Source organism: Plecotus auritus, assembly GCF_963455305.1.
Source record: "Plecotus auritus genome assembly, chromosome: 2".
In the NCBI taxonomy this organism is placed as follows: domain Eukaryota; kingdom Metazoa; phylum Chordata; class Mammalia; order Chiroptera; family Vespertilionidae; genus Plecotus; species Plecotus auritus.
This window is the reverse complement of record NC_137771.1, coordinates 52,846,520-52,853,426: the sequence shown is the minus strand read 5'-3', so window position 1 is coordinate 52,853,426 and position 6,907 is coordinate 52,846,520. Positions and strand designations below refer to the sequence as shown.

The 6,907-nt window shown below is 41.8% G+C and overlaps 1 pseudogene across 1 annotated transcript; it reads left to right on the top strand.

Annotated features, from left to right (window-relative positions):
• Positions 1-1,072: 1,072 nt before the first annotated feature.
• Positions 1,073-6,510, top strand: LOC308241067 (chromatin target of PRMT1 protein-like; annotated as a pseudogene). The gene is made up of 2 exons: positions 1,073-1,722; positions 6,506-6,510. The product of its transcript is annotated as a chromatin target of PRMT1 protein-like (transcript).
• The last annotated feature ends 397 nt before the right edge of the window (positions 6,511-6,907 follow it).

Sequence of the window (6,907 nt, the reverse complement as noted above, 5' to 3'; positions counted from 1 at the left end):
TTTTTGGAAGTCTCACACATCAAGTGTATTTTCATCCCAAACTGCATAATTAATCCAACGCTGATTTCACAGTAATCAACATAATGTACAAGATATTTCTTCCAATCTCAGTATTCTGCAATCACATTTGCTGGTTGGACCCAAAGCACTACTGTGAGTTTTCCTTTGAAAGGTTTCATTTGTCACTAAAAAATGACCAATAATGACAACATAAACTTTAGGTTTACAGGCACAACTTCATCAGAAAGATGCACAATTCAAAGAGCATATTTTCTTCTCCCAGCTCAAAGGCTAAGATGTACCATGGCAGATAAAAGCAACACTTTGTCCCCCATGAAGACACGAAATAATAGCCATGCTCTAGGCCCTAATAATAGAGTCTAGGGAAAGCATGCTATGTGGTTTTGCAACCTATAGTAAAAACTCACAGGCAGCCCCATGAGGTATCATGATAACTCCATAATTTACCCTTTCTCACTGGTGTTTAAATGGGTACAACTCTGTAAAGGGCTTACTAATAATAAATAAGAAGAATTTCTGTCATCTTTTCTCTCCCACAATCTTTATTTCATTTCTTTTTTTCTTTATCTGAACACGAGGCCCCTTTGCTACATATTTTTAAATATGTTTTTATTTATTTTATTTTATTTTTAATTTCTTTATTGATTAAGGTGTTACATATGTGTCCTTATTCCCCCATTACCCGCCCCCTATATTAAGGGGAACAGAATCTGATGAGCCAGCATAAGTCAAGGTCATCACATAGCAAGGGATCTAACAGTGCATTTGGTTTGGACACCAAGCAGGAGCTGGCAGCGGCTGTGGTGGCACAGACGAGAGGCAGGAAAGGGCAGGCAAGGCGAGCAGGTGGACTCGCTGACCAGACAGCCAGCCAATAACAACGAACTAACCTAGCAGTGTACCACTCACACACCTACCCAACCCCAAACAACTTAGCAGAGCCTCGTCACCATCCACTCAGGTTCAGCGGCCCTGGCCTGCCTTCCGCAACAGAGGTGGCAGCCCTAGGAGAACACTGGCGTCCTCTTCCTCCCATCCTCAGAATTTGAAGATGCCTGCACCCAGAGTTGTGCTTAAATGCACCACCAAGATGTCTCTCGATGAGCGCTTTACTAATAAGCTGAAGAACAAACAGCCGGTGCCCATGATTATTCGGGTTTCGATGCAGCAACAGCAGCAGCGAGCCAGTGCCAGAAACAGAAGACTGGCCCAGCAGGTGGAGGGCAGACCCTCTGTCCTGGCAGCATTGACGCTTAAGCAGGAGAGCTTAAAGCAGTGCCTGGGTAAGAGGAACCTCCAAGCACAGTTAGGCCGGCCCACAGGCCCTGGCCAGGGCTGCGATTGGGGACGAGGTCTGCCCAGAGGAGGACTACGGGGGGGACGTGCCACAAGAACCCTACTTAGGTGTCTCTCCAAGGTCAAAACCTGCTCGGAGGTGGACAAGCCTTAGCTCCCCAAATGGATTAAGAAGAGATGGTATTCAAGGTGGTGGAGGTCTGGGAGAGGCGGCAGAATCAGTGGTAGAGGTCAAGGTATGATAGGTCGGGAAGAGGGAGCTTTGGAGGCAGAGGACAGGGTGGACGAGGGAGAGTTGCGCTGGCTCCCCTGTCCTGATCAAGGAGCAGCTGGACAGCCAGCTGGATGCCTACATGTCAATAAATAAAAGAACACCTGGGGGGAGGATCCAAGATGGCGGCATAGGTAAACACCTAAATTGCTGCCTCACACAACAATTTCAAAACTACAACTAAAAGACTAAACGTCTATCACCCAGAACCACAGGAAAGCTGGCTGAGTGGAAGTTCTACAACTAGAAGGAAAGAGAAAAGAGCATTGAGACGTGCACAAGCACTGAAAAGCGGAAGTACAGAGGCACGGGAATCGGGCTGGCGGCGGGCAACTGGGGGCGCTGCTTTTTTCAACCCGAAGGGAGACAAGCTCCCGATTACTCCAAACTCCAGTTTCTGGGGAGACTCGGGGGACCCAAACTCCTACGGGGAGAAGCTGGACTGTCTGCCATGGGATCGGAAAGTGAGGGTGGCTTGCTTGCAGGGCTGCGCGCAGGAATAATTGTTTACTGTGCTGGGGCGCAGGACGCGGGGACGCAGAGCCGGCTTACTGGTAGCCATCGCTGTTTGCCACACCCTAGCCTAGTCACGCCCTGAGACCCTGCTCCGCACAATCTACAAACCCACCCAAGCTCCAAACAGCGGTTTTAGCATATGAATGACCTGCCCTATCGCAGCTTAACCTAGCAAACTTGCAGCCCGGGTCAGACAGCTCCAAAACCTCCAAACCCCAAGCAAAGAGGAGAAAACTGTAGTTCTCACTGTAGCGCCTGCTGGGTAGCCTCAGACAGTAGCTGACCTGCACCCCATTGGAGATCCAGAAGCCAGTGTACCTAGTGGTCAGTGTGAGACACCAGATTTCAACTCCTCACATCCATAAGTGACATTCAAGAGGCAGACTCAGTGAGCACCAAAGCCCCACTGAAACAAGTCCTACACCATAAGCGTGTCTCCAGCACAGCAGTTCTTCCATTATAGACACAGCGGGTCCTCACAGCCAATTGGCCTGGAGGTCAATTCCTCCCAGTGTACCAACAGCAATCAAGGCTTAACTACACCAAGACTTTGCACTCAGCCCACAAAGGGGTGTACCAAAGGCGTCCACCTCAGGTGATTGGGGAGGCTGAGCTACTGGCCCCTATAGGTCACCTACCACACAAAGCCACTCCATCAACACAAGGAAGCAGCAAAATGTGGAGACAAAGAAACATGTCACGAATGAAAGAAATGGAGGAAAGCAAACTACTGGACAACATAGAGTTCAGAACCACATTTATAAGGTTACTCAAGAATCTTCTAAAAACCGCTGAGGAACTTAGTGAGACCTTTAAGGATCTTAATGAGAATGCCAAAAAAATGGAAAAGGACCAGTCAGAAATTAAGCATACACTGTCTGAAATAAAGAATATACAGAAACTCAACTGTAGATCAACGTACCCCAAGAATCAAACCAAAGGTCTGAAATATGAGGAAACAAAAAACACCCAACCAGAAAAACAAAAAGAGAAAAGAATCCAAAAATATGAAGATAGTGTAAGGAGCCTCTGGGACAACTTTAAGCGTACCAACATCCGAATTTTTGAGGTGCCAGAAGAAGACAGAGAGCAAAATATTGAAAACCTATTTGAAGAAATAATAACAGAAAACTTCCCCTACCTTGTGAAAGAAATAGACTTACAAGTTCAGGAAGCACACAGAACCCCGTACAAGAGGAATCCAAAGAGGACCACACCAAGACACATCATAATTAAAATGCCAAGGGCAAAAGACAAAGAGAGAATCTTGAAAGCAGCAAGAGAAAAACAGTTAGTTACCTACAAGGGAGCACCCATACAACTGTCAGCTGATTTCTCGGCAGAAACTATGCAGGCCAGAAGGGAGTGGCAAGAAATATTCAAAGTGATCAACAGCAAGAACCTACAACCAAGATTACTCTACCCAGCAAAGCTATCATTCAGAGTTGAAGGTCAGATAAAGAGCTTCACAGACAAGAAAAAGCTAAAGGAGTTCATCACCACCAAACCAGGATTACATGAAATGCTGAAGGGTATTCTTTAAGAAGAGGAAGAAGAAGAAAAAGGTAAAGATAAAAATTATGAACAACAAAATGACATCAAATACATACCTACCAACAAGTGAATCTAAAAATCAAGTGAATAAAAAATCTGAAGAACAGAATGGACTGGTGAATATAATAGAATCAGGGACATAGAAAGGGAGTGGACTGACAATTCTCAGGGGGAAGAGGGTGTGAGGGGTGCGGGAAGAGATTGGACAAAAATCTTACACCTATGGATGAAGACAGTGGCGGGGGGTAAGGGTATGGGGTGGGGTGGGGAATCAGGTGGAGGGGAGCTATGGGGGGAAAAAAAGAGGAACACCTGTAATAATCTGAACAATAAAGATTTATTTTTTAAAAAAAAAGAACACCTGGATGCCGAGCTGGGTACCTACAAGGTACAAACAGATCCCGAACCAATGATTGAAGCCTGCCTGCCCTCCTGTGAGAGACTCTTGCTAAAGTTATCACCTCTGTAAACAACCTTGAGATAACAGCTCAGAAGACACCTACCTGACTGATGCTGGAAGGACCTATCCCAATGTTACCTGCCACCAGCTTGTGCCTTTTGTGTGTTCCTATTACTTTTTTGATATTGTATTGTATGAAACCTTTTTTTCCTCCAACTTGGATTTGGTTACCTTTTGTTGTTTTGTTTCTTTTTCTTTTCTTCTTCTCCCAGACTTTTTATTTTTATTTATTTATTTATTTACTTACTTACTTACTTACTTATTTATTTTATTGTTTGAAGTATTACAAAGAGTAGTACATATGTCTCCTTTTTTTTTCCCCCCATTGACCTCCCCCCTGGCCTCCCCTACCCCCCAGTACATGCCTTTACCTGCCCCTCTGCCCAGTGTCTTTTGTCCATTGGTTATGCTTATATGCATGCGTACAAGTCCTTTGGTTGATCTCTTACAGCCCCCCCGCCCCAACCTCCCCTGCCTTCCTGCTGTGTTTGACAGTCTGTTCAATGCTTCTTTGCCTCTGTATATGTCAGCCCTCTTTCCACCTCTGCCTCCCCTTACCTGCCATATATGGTGTGGTGTTCTAACATTTCCTCTGTGCCTCTCTGTACCCCTGAAAAAGTCCCAGAAAGCATCCATCAATGTCCCTCCCTAATGCCTGGTTTTCCGAAATACAATTCTGATCTACATCACTTTAATAGCCTCTTAGAAGTATTTAGGAAATCTGGGGTTCAAAAAATGCATTCTGCCATGTTGATATTTTAATATAGTAAAACTGGCCTGGCTACAGGGTCACATAACAGGTTACACATGGTAGCAGCTCTGATTTGATTAAAGTTGCTGCCATGTGCATTGACACCACATAATATGTGCTGGTTTGAGTGTGTGAATGCTTTCTATCCTGGAATAAGATTTATAAACTTTCCTCTTGGCTTTGCATCATGAAAAAGGGTACTGTTGGGTTGGCTTATACCTGCAATAGAGAGGGAAAAGCCATTTGGTTAAGCAGAAGCTTCAGAAGGGATGAGAGAACTACGGCAGATACCTGCTGGGGAGGGTCAAAAGATACCCATGCTCCCTGGCTGGTGTTCTCAGTGGTTAGAGCATCAGCCCTGTGCACCAAAGGGTCTCAGGTTGTATACCTGGGTTACAGTTTGGATCCCCAGCCCTGTTCAGGGAGTGTGCGGGAGGCAACCAATCAATGTGTCTCTCTCACATCAATGTTTCTCTCTTTCCCTCCCTCCATTCTCTCTGAAAATCAATGGAAAAAAATATCCTCAGTGAGGATTAACAAGTAAAAGAAAGATACCCATGCTGGATGTAATTCTTATGTTTATTCCAAACCAGTCTTGGGCTTTTCCATACATTGGCTTTGTTTGATCCTCTTATTTCCCTTGAAGGTTTGTAAGTTCAACTGTATTTTGTCAGCAGTTACAGTTTCAGTAGAATCTTGTATGTCTGGCTTATTATAATAAGAAATCATTCTCTCTCAAAAAAAAAAAAAAAAAGAAAAGAAAAGCTAAAAACCAGAGCTCCCTGTATAAACTGCATTCTATTAGCTCTACAACTTTATCTTTTCCTGACTCCAAATTTACCCTATGTTTAAAGGAAATAATTATTTGATAACAATGAAATTATAGAATTATCATATTAAGAAGAAAAAATGGATAAAAACATAAACTGACAAAACAATAAAAGAAAATCCATATTAGTAATAGATAAGACAGTGAGATTTATAGCCTAATCAAAAAGACATGGAAAGGATGTGTAGGTACAAAGACAATATCTAGGTAACTCATTCTATAGCTGAAAATAAGTCACACTAAAATGACCATTTTCTCTACTTCAAATCTTACATTCAGATGAAGTACCCAGATTTTGGTGTCTAATCCCTACTAACAAATGTCTCCTTTCACTGACTTCCTGATGTGATGAATTGGCAAAGCACATACACTTGGAAAAGTTTTCACACAAGAAGCTAGTCTCAGTGAATCTTATTTCCTACTTGGATGTAGTGTTAGGTGTTAAATATATTTATACTCATGGCACTACTTGAAGTCCATTTATATAAGCAAATATCTCTTTAAAAGTTTATTCCATAAAAAAGAAAGCTAAATTCAACATAAAAGTAAAAGTTTAATGAAATGAAATTTTCAAAGTCTATAATGCACATATTTAGTTAATAAAATTTATAAATATCTTTAGTATCTTTACTGACATCTTTGAGTATTTTTACATAAAATTTCCAATTAACAAAATCATGCCTGTTTTTTCTTCAAGCTTTAAGACTAAAGTTGATGTCCATTAAAACAAGTACATAATATCTAATTTTTTGGACTTCTTTAATTGTGAGTAAAATTTATAAGTTTTTTTTTTTTTTTTTTTTTTAGCATGATCTAATTCCAGGGTCAGTTCTTTTAACCATCACTCTATACTACCTTCATGCATTTTATTTTTAAAATGGCATGTTTGAAAATCTTAAAAATTCTAGGACATTATATTGATTGATATGATTCATTAAGATATAACAGAGCATAAACCATCTGTGTCAAATCTGTGTATGAATTGCCATTTATACATAACTCATTATATTTACTGTATTGAACAAAGAGATGATTAATTTCATTTAGGTATTGAATCTGTGTAATTTCTTATTATTGAGAGCTGAGAAACAAATTGTAAACATCTGCTGCTTCAACCACACCATCTCTCTTGAGGAATGCATTCATTACTTTCATATTCTATTGAGGTCATAGGATTTCAGGAGAGTCACTTGTTCTTCTATCTGTTGA